Source organism: Daktulosphaira vitifoliae, unplaced genomic scaffold, assembly GCF_025091365.1.
Source record: "Daktulosphaira vitifoliae isolate Bord-2020 unplaced genomic scaffold, ASM2509136v1 Scaffold_4, whole genome shotgun sequence".
NCBI classification, from domain to species: domain Eukaryota; kingdom Metazoa; phylum Arthropoda; class Insecta; order Hemiptera; family Phylloxeridae; genus Daktulosphaira; species Daktulosphaira vitifoliae.
Window position 1 is genome coordinate 40,941,599 of NW_026099575.1, and position 17,567 is coordinate 40,959,165.

Genomic DNA, 17,567 nt, shown 5'->3' on the forward strand with positions numbered 1-17,567 from the left:
TATTGAATGCAATTTTTTTTTTTTGATAGTTTTCTCTAAAACATTTTCAAAGTATCATCCCACTGGAGCTAATATAAATGTGAAATGTTTTTTAATATGTTTTTGGTAATTAATCCCAGATAATAATTCCCAAGGCAAATTACTAATTTTCAAACATCAACTCTGACTAATGATTGTGCTTAGACCGATGATAGGATCATTTATTAATAAGAGAAAAAAACTTCACTTAAGAAGAAAAAAATGTAATTTAATAATAAGAGATCCTTGCTGCAGAGGCAATTATGCGATAGAGAGAGTAGATGTGTTGAAAAGACCACGAGCTGATATCTATTAATATTTTTTTAAAAGCCTTCACTCTACCCCTTGATGAAAGTTTAATAAAATATTTTCATTTTTCATGACAAGATATTATGTATACGAGCGGGTGTAATTTTTAAAAACGTCAAAAAAAATGTAATTAGTGTGGCACTGTAATATAGGAGGTTATCTATATAGATCCCCTTTTCGTTGTAGATAAAGAGAGAATGAATGGTGTGTTGGTTGGTTCTGATGGATTAGTCGAATGTCATAAGAAAACGGGCTTTTGTCACAATTTCATTTTTCATGAGCACTCCAAATATTTTTCTCTTTTGTCCGTTACATGTCTATCGTTTTGATTAAAAAATATATACATAAAAAACATGGAGTATGACACACGCTATATATTGATGTTGGCCCTTTATTGGTCGACTGAGAAGAAATTATTTTATAAATACCTGTAGAAAAAGTGACTGAAAATCGATAAATAGGCGGATATTGCAACTGTCGCATCTATCACTTGTTATAAACTATATTGTGTTGACAATCTTAAGAGTCAAATTTCCTCGAGGCGCCAAATATCGATCAGAAGTTATAACTTCTTTATTAAATTTGATTGTGTTGTATTTTTCTAAAAATAAAATTTATAATTTTATAAATATAATAACGTTCAGTTAATTGTGAAAAAATAATTAAATTTATTTCCATAATAATAACAAAAATATGATGCCGTAAACTAAGGTTAAATAATAGCACGTTTTAGCTATTTTTGTAATTTATTTTAGTGTTAAATGACTCAAACAATTGGTATAACGAGTTAAATCGACGAATATTTTTATGTATGTTATTTTATGTGTAAATCGGAGCTCACTCGAGTCCAATTGGCGAATAAGTCAATAGGACAAGTAAGCGGTTGGGTTGGACTACTGTAATTATGTTTTTCTCAAATACGAAGTATTCGAATATAATATAGTATAGAATAGTATATAGTGTTATATTAAAGAGATAAACCATCTGAAACTTTAGTTATATAATTCTGTAGTTATTTATAAAAAAATACACTACAATTTTAGTAAATTTTCAGGAACGCAAAAACGAATTTAAAATTTTAATGGCGTTTAATGTAAATCGATATTTTTGAAATCCAACCTATTCATTAATATTAAAAAGTTATTTTTTGACACACAAAGTGAACGTCTTTTAGTATAAGTATGATAAAAACCTTAAATTTATATTTTGCGGCATATTAGCTTTTTGATTGAAACCACTGAATTATTAAATAAATGTATACCTTTAACACAATTTAAATTTCAATAAGAATTTTGAATTTAGTTCTTATTTGTATTTCATAAGACGTTAATATTTCATGATTTTTTAAATTTATTTATAATATTGATTAAACTGGTTTAATTAATTGGTTTATTAAAATTGGTTTATTGAGCACATATTGAAGTATACTTGTCTAACGTTTTCATTTATGCACTTAAATTGCCTATTTAATACGCCGGCTAAAAAATGACAACAGATCGCAATTGTCCTTTTAATTATTTTAAAATTTTTCATAACTTACATGCACTTATAATTTAATCTTCGAAAAATATATAAATAATAATTTATTAAATAAACTTATATATTGCTATTGGTTGGGAAATTTCTATGTTACATTTAGTTTATCAAAGTTTGTGAAATTTATACATATTTGAACTATAAATTTCTCTGTCACGTAGCCACTTTTATACTATTATCGTTAAATGTTATGTTTATCAAAATACTTAAAGTTTGACAAAAAGAAATTTGTTTGATTAGCCAACTAATACTTTAAAAAGTGTTTTCATTAGAAAAATAAGAAGTAGGATTAAATGCATATGATATCAATATGTTTTAATTTTACTTAAAATTAATATCATTAACTTAAGTTTTCATTTAATTAATTTTTTTAAAAATATGAAAAATATTTAATATTTACATTTATCTTCCTCGAAAATGTTTTTACATTTACATTACACAGTAAAAATAACTCTTAAGTTTTGTGAATATCGGTCAAAATTAGGTACTCAGTTTTTTATGAACAACAAATAAATTGAAGTAATAAAGTCAAACAAAAATAAAGAGTAAATTTTTTTCAACTGTGTATTCATTGTTTCTGTTGATTGTGGAAGAATAATTTTTTTAGTTAACAATATGTATTTGCATTTAAATACAACATAAATTTATGGTTCACCGAAGCCAAACACTAACTTTCTTTTGAACTCATTAAGAAATCTTATAATAAAAGACATACAAGTGTAATAAGATTAATTCAACGTAAAACAATATATTTTTATTTGTTATCCTAGTAACGCACTATAATTTCATTAAGTCTTGCGATATAATATTCTACTTATAAGAATTATAATTTTAAACGTCATTAAATGCAATTCAACAAATAGGCGCAGCATTGTACAATTTTTAAAAACAATTAATTATCAAGATAAATGTTAAAGATAGTATGTATGAGTAAGTAATTAAAAAAATATTTCTTTTAGAATAATTTTTAAATATTTAAATGTGTTATATATAATATGTTATGAATTCTTAGTAAACAATTATATAATTTCAACCATTAATTTGTTAAGCTCGTTGATTAAATAATATTTTTACTTTGAAATCAATTATGCAATATTTTATCAATTATGCTTCTTTATAAAAGAAATATGAAACTATAATTACTTTTAAAATAATGACAGGTTAAAGTATTACGCAAGTATATCATTATAACCTTGAGAGAAATATAATAGTCTTGGACAAAGACTGTTATATGGAAATTCGAAGCCGTAAAAACTTTTGCTGTAATAGTAGTGCTATTGCTGGATGACCCAAACATAAATTTTAACTTTAAAAATATTAAAAACTATTACTTGATGTTTAATAATGGAAAATTTGGTACAAATAAAGATAAATAGTGAATTTTAAGCTGGTGGATCGAGAAGGTGAATCGTAATAATCAAGGTTGATGAATTTTTTTGTACAGCTGTTGTTTACAGGAGTCAAATGAACTATTAGAATACTCTGTTAACTATATAAACATTACACGTCGGTAAAAAAACGATTTCTATTATAAAATTCGATTTGGGGTGTGTATAATGGACAATAAAGTTGAAGTAAGGGCACTGTCTATGTCTATCGTTTTAATAACTACAAATTAAACTAATTAGTTAGTTGATAAGAGTAATATTGAAATTTTTTTTTTTAGTTAAATGTTTTTCTCAATTTATCATTATTGTAGTATTTAATATATTTATACCTTATGTCTTATAAGGGTAAAAACTAAATTTTTTTAGTAGAAACATACATATTTGACTGACTGGTTTATTTCTAAGGTAATTATTTTATTAAGGAAATTATTGATTAATAACATTAAATTGGACCAGTATTTCAGAGGTTATTGACAATTTAATGTAATAGCTGAAAAGGCTGTAAACTTCAATTTTGTTATTTTTATCATTAGATATTTTCTAGAAGTATTCCTTTCCTGACGTCTAGATATGTTAACGATTTCCGAAATACTTGTCTAAAATATATCATGGACCAGTTTTTTTTCTTAAATAGACGATTTTTTATTTTATAAGCTAGTTAAATATATATGTAGTCATTTAAAAAATTTAAGTTGACTCTTCTATAAGGCATAAGCGATGACCCTAAAAAGTTTTTATTGATAAATAAAAAAAAAATGTGCAACTTAAAGTAAAAAAAAAAATTGATTTTCAATTATTAAATGATTAAATAATCACCCTAAATTATTACGATTGCGGTACACGTGTATGTAGCGTTAGTAATAGTTAAAGTAAAATAAATATATTTTTATTAAAAGAAAAAGTCTTATTTCGTAGTACTTTGTCATTTTGGAATATTGTTACTTGTGTACAATAGTTCTTTTATAACGATTATAAGTTAATTATCGAACATAAGATTTTTTTCAATGATATTTTGCTTATTATTTAAAAGTATTAATTAATTGAATCATATAAAACGAAATTATGGTAACATAAAGTCATTGTGCCGTGTTAATTGACAATATAACGATCATTTTGTTTAACGCATTCAAATAGGAAAGGTTTAAAAGGTTTAACGTTATGGAAAATCGATGTTTCACACTACCATAAGGCAGATATAACAGATTAGATAAGATTAAATCAGGTATCGTTGTACACAATTGTGCTTTTACACATTTGTGATAACGTATGCGATTAAAGTTAAATCGGTAGCAGTCCTCGTTCTATAAATTGATTCCATTCTACACCCAAGTTAATGTTTCCCTGGAGTGGATTTAATATTCATAGCGAGTCACAGTTACACGGTTTGTAGCAATCTGACCATTTGGAATTAACTTTTTTACCCATGGTCATTTGTCCCTTGGTACCTTTTTGCCAGAAAGCACACATTATTTTTTTCCAATACCTCCAATGGGTTTGTAGCGTTTTAGTAACCAAAAGCAATTTTCATTGACTGCAATTACAGTAACACTTACATTAAATGTGACAAATGTAATTTAACGAGTACAAAACCTTAAGTAATGTAAAAATGTATATTATTATGGAAACATAGTGAAATTTATTAAAGTTAAATACTTTACTTTATCAAAAAGACGAAAAATATATTATTTAATATATATTTATAATATATTATTATTTTTAGAAATTGAATACTCAAGTTTTCAATTTCTTTAAATATCTGACCAGAAATGTCTATATATATCCCAATAATTATCTTGTTTTATTTTTGTCATATAGTAAATTAATTTCAACAAAACACTTATCTCGTTACTATTAATTTATTTCCATAAGATAGATAAAAAACATTTTAATTATTTTTTTTTTACATTCCAAGTTAAGGACTTGGCCGATTTTCTGGTAGACAAGGCAGTTATTGTTTTTTATTTTCATTTTTCAATTCCCAGGGTGTACAACGGACACCGATAAAATGTCCGGATAACGGATGTTATTATTTTTATATTATATTATATTCGTATAATATTCACATCACGTACATCGATACTCAAAAATTCTATTTCTATATCACATGTGTATTACTCTGGAAGTACTTTTATAATAGATCTATTTTTTTATTTTTTCTTAAAATAATTTACTAGCATTTTAATAATGTTATCTATAGTGTACTAAATGTGTATTATATTAAAAAATTGTAGCCTCCTTTGTAAAATAATTAATAAAGTTAATGGCGAAATGTATTTCAACAAATCACTTTTTAATCGCAGACAAAGAACCGTGATTCATATTTGTATCATAGATTTAAATATTTTTATCAAAAAATGTATTACAAGAAAAAATTAAGATTAATGCTTGTCCTGTAGTCTATAAGTCGTTTATTATCAAATAAATAGATAAGAAGTAAATATAATTAATGTTATTCTTCAAGTTCAATAAATTACTGATCTGTAAGATATAATGTTATTGTTTAACTATATTTTAAAACAGCATTATGAAACTATAGTATTATATAATAAACTTTGTGTGTCATCGACTGTTTGATTGATGTGTTTTTAAGGCTAAATATATCACAGTATTGTACCCATATAGTGCACAAATTGAGTTTGTTTGAATGAATTAAATATTTTTTTTACTTAAGTAATTTCCATTTTCAGTGATTGATGAGTTGGTTCGTTTTTTTTTTTATTCTTAATACTATTCAAGACAGTATACTGTCAAATACTATTCCAGAGGACTAATTTACAAAAAAAGCAAACAAATAATTTCTAATGGCAACAATGTTATTATCTGGCTTTTTTATTTCCTAAACTTTTTTCTAATTGAAAAAACCACATTTGGCTTCAATATTAATTGTATAATTAATTTGTTGTTTTAGATATCATTAATAAACGTACAAGTTTTTTCTCTTTTGACGCGTGTGCAATTGCTTTGCATAGGCAATTTGTCATAAAACAAAATATTAAAATGAATAAATATATAAATGATAAGAAATTAATGTAACTAATAAACACATTTTAATGAATTAAAATAACCTAGGAATTAAGAAAATAAAATTTGTTATGAAATAAATAATTTATTAAGATTTCTTACATAGTGTAACGAACCCCTAAATTACTTTATTATTATATATATTATTCACCACGTTACAATAGCATAAAACAAGAAATGTTTGACTACTAAATTATTAAAATTATTTCTACAATCTTGGATTTTGTTTTAAATAAAGAGAGTTCAAATGAAATCAAATAACCTAAATTGCCAAGTGTTCTTTTGGTCGAACAAAGTAAACTAATGCGCTTATTAAAATACAATATAGATGTTCAAATTCAGCATTCAAATGGATCTGTGGACTCAACTAAAACAAGAAACTATAAAATGTTTTTCAAACGAAAATTTAGTGGCTAATTAAAACAGGTTTAAATATTAGGTCTAACACTCGACAGAGACTGATTTAAAAAAACAAAAGAAAAATACTTAATAATAAAAAAAAAAAAATTTTACAAAAAATGTAACACCTTTTGAGTTCTTTAGTAAACAACAACGCTTATGTTGAGATCGTCAGACCAAAACAAAAGTTAGCGATGTGTTGCTGTGGTTTATTTTATGATAAACAAGCGTTCGGTGGCGCATAATGACCAGCGATAACTTCGTTTAGGTCCCAGACAATTATTGCGGTGGCCATGAATCACCGCCTCTGCAACTGTTAGTATCGGTGCTGGTTTTTCAACCACCCTTGGCTAGCTATCCGACAACAGGACGACGAACGACCACCAGTCGTCCAGCTGAAGGTTTTTATGGCACTAAATGAACGAAAGTAATGGAAATTGTCTCTGCCTGACCTCCATGAGCAATGGTTTCACTTCTATTCACCGACCCTTGTTACACCAACAGCAGTCGCGGGAACGGTGCCAAACAACTGCGACTGTTGAGCCCTGTTGGCTCCATATTCTCTCTTCCGCATACCGATGAATCCTTTTCCGCTACGCCCAAAACTATAGTACAAACGGGGAACGTTTCCAGGAGGTTTTTATGGGCATCCGACAAACGATGGTCGCCAGGGACCCACGCTGCGATGTGCCAACAAATCCACCCCTAGTCTACATTGTGCGACACTAATGGTAGCTTCATATTATCTATTCTCTTACGCACCGCAGACCTCCCTTAATCCTAGTAAAAGACGAGCAGTGTCGAAAAACTTAAGTTTTCTGGCGATAAAAGAAATTCTGGCTTACGTACAGAACTTTTGGACTAAGCTTCTAATGGCAAAGTAGCTAACTGGGTGTGACCTTAAATATTTATTTTTCCCAGTGAAATTACAAAAAATTTGAACTTTTTTTCTCAGTATTCATCCTCAGGAACATAGCGATTGTATTTGTGTAAATTATAGGAAACAGACATATTTTTTACATTATTTACTATGTAAAAAAAGCCTAACAAAGTGGGCTGGTAGCATAATGGAGACAAATATTGATGACATATGACAATGATTAACAACACAATTATAAAACGATTCCATATAAATCTATTAAACTAAAATAATTTGTTTGTTTGTAATTTTGCATTCACAATATTTTGAAATTTCGTTTAAATATTAAAGGTTTGTTAAATTATTCGTTAAAATATTCCGACATTATGACAGTAGTACTTTTTATTTAAATTCCTACTTCCTAAAGTTTCTGAATCTTCATAACAGTACAAAATTCGAAAAACCTGTTTGTTTATTAATTGCAAATATCGCTAGACAAATGCCAATTATAAAATTACTCGTCCATCGATATTTATTTAAACAAATTAAGTAAATTACTTCATTTCTAATGAATTCAGGTATGAAATGGTAATACAATGTTAATATAATATTATACTTCTAATATAAAGTTAATTTTCTATCTTTTTTTAAATATCTTGACTGTATTTTCACCACCATTTACTTGACTATTATACTTTTGTAGTGTTTTGGTGTTTATATTTATTACAAAATACTACAATTAAAATTTATAATAATTAATACTTTTTAATAATGAAAAATGATTTTATACATACATAAAAAAAGAGTACAAAATAAAAAGTGTCACTGGATTGACGAACAGCGCGAGAATAAAAAAAATACACGGAATGTTATCGTACTGTAGTACATCTAAGATAAAACATATACACATATATAAACGCATTCATTGTGACATGTTATTTAACATCTTTGTTAATCCCTACACTTTAAATTTGTTGGAAACTTGTTATAGTATAAAACGATTTTTAACTTACTCTCACAGATTTCATTTTGAAGTGATGATGAATTTTTATTTTTGATATCTGTATTTATAACACTCAAATAATGGTTAATTCTCTTTTATTAAATGCCCTGTTTCTTAATAATTATTTGGATTTGTTTAATCACAGTCGTCGGTAATGCTCAATGAGCAATTAAATTTATCACTCATAATTTCTACATCGACAGGCACCATAAAAACGTTGTGATTGTTTGTGTTTCCAAGACAAATAAATTATAGAAAATAATCGTCAAAACGTTTTTTATTTTACCAATATAAAGAAATTTTAAATTTGAGATAAGTTTGAAGGACGTAGATAATTTTCTTAATTCACTAACAAAGTTTTTTTTTTTAGCAAAAAATGCGTATATTTTTTGTTTACCGGCCGATTTCTTAAAATGGAAATGTTGTAGGCATTTTTTTAAAATATTATAATTTACTCTATAAGCTTTAATCCTGTATAGTTTAAAAAATTCAGACATTCTTGAATATCTTTGAATTTTAAATAAAAAAAATTTAACATCCGCAGGTGATCTCATTTAAACCCATTCTTTACTCAGAATTTTCCTGAACAATCAAAGTTATGTCTTATGCTTAATCACAATAAAGCTTATTGTTTCAAATGTATTTTATTAATATTTTATATTAATTAATGTTTTTTTGTGTTCAGGGTAATTAATTAACAAGTAATTAATACTGCAAATGAGTTTATTACACGATAATATTATGTAAAATATTAACAATAACACGAGAAATNTTAAATATTATAATTTACTCTATAAGCTTTAATCCTGTATAGTTTTAAAAATTCAGACATTCCTGAATATCTTCGAATTTTAAATAAAAAAAAATTTAACATTCGCAGGTGATATCATTTAAACACATTCTTTACTCAGAATTTTCCTGGACAATCAAAGTAATGTCTTATGCTTAATCACAATAAAGCTTATTGTTTCAAATGTATTTTATTAATATTTTATATTAATTAATGTTTTTTTGTGTTCAGGGTAATTAATTAACAAGTAATTAATACTGCAAATGAGTTTATTACACGATAATATTATGTAAAATATTAACAATAACACGAGAAATATGTATGCCGTAACAAAATATCTACGTGTCAGTCGAGACCAAAAATTAATAAGGTAAATATGAATACTGAGATCCTAATTGATTGACAAGTCCGGTGTCATCGTGACTGGTTTACGCTGCTTGTCGTTCACCTTACATGGCGCGACCTGTCGGACGTGAAGAGGAGGCGCTGTGATCGCCATCCAGTCGTAATACCGGAAAAGTTTGATGCAACCGCGACAGTTTTAAAATGTAGATAATTCTTTTTAAAATACTATTTTTCACGGTATTTTGAGATATTTTTCTAATTTTTTTACATTAATACATTAGGCGCAATAGATTCAAATACATTAAAATCAGATTCTATTAATGTATAGGTTATCGAAATCGGCCCTTAATGAGCTTAAAGATACTTTCTTATTTTCACATTAAAACTAATATTCCAAATAGCAATTTTTAAAAATAATATTGATAAAATGTTTATTTAACGTTCTTATAACAAATAATATTACATTAGTCTCAATAAATAGTTTTTATAACATTTTTTTTTTTTTTTAGAAAACACTATTTTTGGATCAACCAAATTAGCTACTAAGTAAATTAAGCTATTTTTTAGACTATTATATACACTATTAATTCATTAAAACATTAACATTACAATAATTAAGATTAGTTGTTACAGTTTATTTGTAATTTTTGATTAAGTATTAAATAGTTTACATCAGAAAGTAATTGTGTTACCATAACTGATAATTGTACGTTAATATTTATTCAAATAACAAGAGGAACAAATTTCATAATTACCAAATAATGCTTCTGTTTTTTATTACTCTAGCAGAAACGTGCAATGTCATCAAATTTCTATAAGAGACATGCTTTATATGTCCATTCGAATAATTGAAATGTGGCTTATGGTTATATTTTAAATTATTTTATTCATAAAATTATGTTTAAGAAAATTTTTAAAAATAGATAATAAAATATAAACTACTAAATCTTAAATTTGTTTATTTTTTAAACAAATTTTAATTTACGGGATACCTTGATATATTTAACAACAGAATTGTAATAAAATACATTTTTGTCTAATGAAATAATGTAAATTACTAAAATTTTTTAAATAATTATTTACTTGAACTATAGTTTCATTTACAATAAATTAATTGTTTGTATTTTTACGCATACAAATTTATTTTTCAGTACTGAATTAATAGTCCACTGCATAAATTAATCTTTGAAGATTAAATTATCAGTCTAATAAAATATTAAAAGTATATTTTAGTAATAAAGTTATTTTGTATTTTCTTCAAATTTAATAATGTAGGTTTATAAGAATAATATATAATAGAAATACATAAATTTAAATAGAAAATAAAAAACAATACTTAATTAACTGAGCATGCAGCACATATCGGCATTTGATATGCATGGAAGATTACATTGACCAAAATTCATAATTATTTAACAAAACTCAATATAAAAAACAATTGTGCACAGTATTAAAATCCGATTAATCAGAGCTAGAAACTGAAACTTAAAACATCAGTTTTCAAACCACAATTTTAATCAAAACGCATGATATTTATTTAGGTTTATTTCGTTATTTAAATTTTTTAAGATATACATTTATTCAATTGTATATTTACTTATTGTTATTATTTTGAAATATAATACATATAGTCGCTATTTTGACTATGTGCTGTAAATCGTTTTTTTTTTACTTTTCATGCTTTTCAATGTGTCTTTTTAAATTGTTATATGATAACTAAAAAACGACTGTGGCTAGCGTACAAAAGTCTATTGTCATAAATTAGAATATTATTATTACCTACTATATTTTATTAAGTTCAGAGAGAAGCATTTTTTTAGATAATATACAAAAAAAATGATCATCAAATCATACAAGTTGTAACACCCCATTGAATAATTACACCACTCTTAAAATATATTAATATTTTATTCAATGTTTAGTTGTGGCTTCATTTTCTATTCAGCTTACTGGTTTATTAAGGACCACTGCTGCCTTTAACAGGTCTCTTCACCTCTTTCTATCGTCATTCAAGTCATATGTCGCACTCTGATCTATAGCTTTACGTTCCTTGCCAACTACATCGATCCACCGGGTTCTAGTTCTAGCTAGGGGCCTTTTTTTGTTTATTTTTTCTATGAGTACTTTTTTTATTAGTTCTCCAAGTGTGTCCAAAGCACTCTAGTCGTTTATTCCTGGTAAACGTTAGAATAATTGATCTTTTGTACAACTTCTGTAGCTTTTTATTTTTTCTTCTGTCATACGTATTTGTTCCTCGGTTGAAACGTGGTCCAAATATGTTCAGGAGTATTTTTCTTTCAAATATTATTAACTTTTTCTCATTGCCTTTTGTTAATGACCATGCCTCAGTTATGGCTTAAGTATAGAAAATAATTAAAACTTGAAAACTAATGACAAGTTTTTCTTCGAAAATATGACCTGTTTTAATATTTTTTTGTCGAAAAGATATAACTATCATTACAAAGGCTCATAATTTCTAGCATTTATCACTACTTCTATCGCATATTCAAAAAATGTATTCAGTGTTCTTTGTTAAAACTCGATATATTGCCTTAGAAAGACATGGTTCTAACGCGAGTTTTTAATTTCTCTAGAAAACAGCTGTCAATTTAAACAATTCATTGTAATACATAATTGAAAATCCTTGATACTCTAATTGTACTTAGTACTTAGAAAGACATAAGAAAGGTATATAATTTAAGAAACTATAAAAGTTCTCAAGTCTTAAGAAGTTATAGAAATTTTCAAATTTTCAAAAAGCCATTAATATGCATAGATAAAATATATGTTTGAAGTCATATAGTCATTATCAAATTTCGAGATATTTTTTACATACTAAAATTAAGGTGTTTTTCAATTTTCGCTGGTAGTATCATCAACTAGATCGAATTCGCGTTATTATAACGTATTCATCAGCAAAATGGGTCCAATAAGAGCTGAGAATTTTTACGGACAAAAACAAAAATACCTAAACGCTGCCAAATACAATACTTTTTCATCTTCCCTTCAGAGCTAAAAAAGTTAATAAATATTTTTATATCAACACAAATATTAACGTCGTTTAATTGCAAAAATTGCTCAAAAATTTTATTTTACAAAAAAAAAAAAAAAATATTACATTTTATTATTATAAAATTTCTCAAAAAATAGTTTTAAACCGTTATTAATCGAAACTAAAATGATTAAAATATAAAAACCGTAACCCAAAATTTATTTTGATTCTTAGCCCTGCAAAGAATATTTATTGATAATTAAAAATAACAAATTTGTATGTTACAATATAGTACTGTATACATAATTATTGTAATAATAATCTCGTTGTAGTTAATTAGCAAGTAGCCTATGTTAAATAGATAAATACAAAAATGAAAAGAATAATGTGTCCATTTGAAATGTCCAAAATTACACAAATGTGAAACTTACACTGTGGAATTATAACACGAATAAGTTAATTTATTGGAACGATGAAAGAACTTTTATTCTGGCACTTGTTACCACCAGGCACCAGATAGAGAATGCCAACAATGGCTTGCCCGTATAACCAGTTGAATGTGTTGTATAAATCGCTATAGGGTTATTGTTATTATTATTGTTATTATTCTGATCCCAAAACGTTAGAATTGCATTATTTTAAAAAATTTTATATTGTTCCGTGATCATTCGGTCGGAAGGAAATAAAAATTAAATTTTATTCGTTGTCATTTTGCATTTGTGTTACATGATGAAGGACACTCGAGAAGAAATAATAGTATATCCCAGTGGTCATAAATCTGAGGTCCAGTAAACCTTTTAGATCTTGAAAAACACTGGCTGTCTCTCTATTATACAAGATGAATTTATTATACAGCTAGGTCTTTGGCTTTACGGGTTTGCTCATCCGTCACTTAATACTAGATGTTTTCCTTAGCTACACGTTAAAATATAAAGACTACGAATTGGGTAAATATTGTTTTACCTATGAAGCATTGAACCATACATTAAAAAAGTGAACACATTTTAAATACGTAATATCATAATAATTATTAATTTTTATTCTATTATTTTCAATAGTTTTGTCATTTTGGATGCATGTCATTGTATTTGTATTAGCTGTACGTTTTATAATTATATTCGCATATATAAAACTATATTGTTGTTCTAAATTAAAAAACATAACTTATATTATTGTTCATAATAATTCTGATACAACTATTATAATTATAACTATTTTTGTTAGCAGTATTAAAAAAATGTAAACATTCGATATATTTACTCTTTATCGTACTTTTAAATTAAAAAATAAAAATAAAAGAATATAATTTAAAGTAATTTATGTTATTTTATCGACAAGAAAATACAATGACGCACAAAATATAAGACACATTAAATAATGTACAATTATTGTAATTTTTATCAATAAAAACTTTAAATTTTTTATTTAAATAAAGAATAACCTAGTATTTTTTTTTTTTAATCATAAATGCTAAAAAAATATAACACAATAAAAAATATTAAAATTAAAACATAAATTTTAAAATAAGGTCATTCAAAAAATATTGTTTTTACACTATTAACCTAATGAAAATCGCTTTCAGTAAATAAGAAAACATATCAGTTGTTATAAACAATGAGAACAAAAGTAACCTGTTTCTTTACTTACTGAACACCTTGTATGTAACAGCGAATATTTATAAAAAAGCATTTATCGAAAATTCCGTATAGGTTTTGGTTGAATTCAATGGTGTCAATGATCTATTTTTGAGCTAATATGTCACTAAAGAAAACTAACGAAAACGGCTAAAACGAATTGCTTTTTTGACAAAAGATCACTTCTTCTCCATCTCAATTTCAGCCATGACCATAAAACTGTTCGATCATCATAATTCGTCAGTCTAAAAAAAGTTAGTGACGATATATCTACCAAGTAGAACACTCTCTAGGGAACTCTTGATAAAAAATAGCTAGGGCACCTCTCGCGTCCTCATAACGCAAAACAACTTGAATCGATTTCCCACATGATTGAAACGTTTCTCTGGACCTAAGGGTAACTCGATCTTCTTTTAATGGATTTTATAGACTGACCTTTAATATTTATGAAGAATTCGTAGTAAATATTATGTGGAAAAATAATACAGTATTTTTATGTTATCAAGTTTTGTTTGTTTTAATTCATGACCCGACTAACTTATATGTCTATATCATTTACAACACATTTTCTATAATATTTTCTTAACCAAATATAAAGATATTCTTATTAAAATTCTCTGCACAAAAATCCAAACCAAAGCGTCATTATTTGTGAAGGGTAACTTCAAGTTATTTTTTTCAAAGTCTTATATTATATTACCATTTGTGTGCTAATAATAGTAGTTAATAATTTTTTATAATTTTGTCATTATTACTATCATAATTTTTTTGACACTAGAGTATTATTTTAAATAAAGATTATACTTATATACGAATAAAACTATTATTACTTTATCTGAGTTTAGAAATTTAAGGGTTTTAGTATATTTAAACATGAAGTTTGGCACAAGTACACAGAATATTCGTTTAATGTTATTACTCAACTTATTAGATTAATTAGTGTTTAGGAAATTACACATAGTTGTTCGTTATATTGACAATTTTAAAAGTATTCTGATAAAATACTTTTACCACGATTAGTCACTATTCTCCAATGCAGATATTTTGAATCTTCTTTGAAATTCTAAAAAAAAATCTTTAATTTTCAATTTTTTTTTTTATAAATAACTTCGTTTTCATCTAGTTTCATAAATATAAATAAAACATTCTTTAGTATATTATTTTAAATATCATTATTTAACGAAAAACAAGAGATATTACACATAGAAATTATCTTGTATTGTAAGATTGGAAATAAAGTTGAATTTTAATTTATGTATGAATTCATTACTTAATTTCTTCAAGGATATAATAAAATTATCTAATATAAGTAGGAAAATAGATACAATCGTCACAATGATACATATTGGTTAAACCTTAATAACATACTTGCATTGAAAAAAATAAACAATAATTCTTTATATGCGAAAAATGTTCAAAAATGATCAAAAATGTCTCACACAACTCATGAATCTCGAAAAACTTCATTGAACGTTCATAATTCAATATACTTGGGAAGGATCACTGGAAGAAAACATCAATCTTGTATAGTTTTGGTAATGTTCCACAAGAGCAAACATATTTATTTTGTAAATATTCCCTTACGACACATGTAGTGCATCGTAGCCGAAAACTCAAGATAAAAGAAATTATAGATTTTGTGCCAATATACTTACTATTGATGTCAATTTTTGGCATAAGTTTAGCAATGAAAAATTACAGGCATAGTTATTATGGTTTTAACTGATGATTAGAACTTGTTTTTAATATCTATTTTTATTATATGAAACCCTATTGTTAGAGAAATAAATAGGACATTTTAGTTCTTTATTTTTAAAAAAAATTAACGTTGTAACTCGCCTAAAATGTCATCTCTTACAGAAAGGATTCAAGTACGACGTATATGTAATATTTTTCAGTCATTCTATTTTTCTCGGTAACTACTGAGGGTATATCTTTTTTAACCAGCTATAAATTTATATTATATTATGACAGTATGAAAATTGAGTTTTCGTTAGGTAAAAAAAGTATATTATAACTCTTTACTATTCCACGTTTATAATTTATTTATAGATAATTAAAAAGGTTTTGCAAAGAAAAATATTGTTTGATTCAAAAAATTATATAAGCAATATGTAGTTAAATGGATTCTTTTCATCTCTTTAGATATAAAAAAAACTTACATTAATTTTCTTAATTAAGAAACCTTATGTTTACCTTATGGGTTGATGCCTTTGATAAAGAACAAATTTTTGTTCTTACAATTTTTTTTATCCGATCAAGTATTGGTTTTTTTAAATAGTTTAAAGAATTGGATTCAAAACTAAAAGTCATCATTAATTTTGTTTTTTTAAAAACAATAATCTGTTTCGATTGGCTATAAAACATTTTCGTGGTAGTTATCAAAAAAATTTTCCATAATGGTCATTCAACAATATATCATAATACACTTGAAATATACTAGTGTGCGTCTATTAATAATCATCAATGTCTTCTGTATACATAAACAATGGAATAACAATAGAAATTTGGTATAAAAATATTTAACTTTAACACGCTGAAACAAGTTATGACTGTAGGTGAGGAATTGTTGCTACTATTTTTATCACTATTTATTTTCCGACCATACTCTTTGTTTCGTTTAGGTATAAAAATGAGAATAACATCCAAAATACTTATTCAAAAGTTGTTATCCATCAGTCATTTTCTTAGTTAGATAATTTTCTATTTTATAAGTTAATAAAATATGTATGTTCCCATGTCAACAAATACATTTGACATGTTATGAGGGATGATCCTGAAAAGTAATTATTAGCTGATAAAGAAGAATTATGTGAAACTCAAAAAAATCCAAAATTATTTTTCTAATATTGTACTTATTTTGTGAGTAATCGATCGGTTTATGATAAACCGATCATTCCGATCATAGCAAAGGNAAAAAATTATTTTTCTAATATTGTACTTATTTTGTGAGTAATCGATCGGTTTATGATAAACCGATCATTCCGATCATAGCAAAGGTCACATTTTTAAAATCAAAATGTTTAAGCAGTGTAAAACTTTAAAAATATTGAATTCAATTCGATGAACAACTCTTGAAGAATTAAAAAAAAAATTATTTCATCAATAATGGACATTTAATGTTCAATATGGATGTAATTAAACTAATGTAGCAATTTATTATGCAATTATTGCAGTTTTCCTATTTGTTTGTTTGATAATTTTTATTTTCCGTTAAATTCAATTAATCAGTAAAAAGCACATTGTAATTGTTGATTATTCTCTACCTTTCCA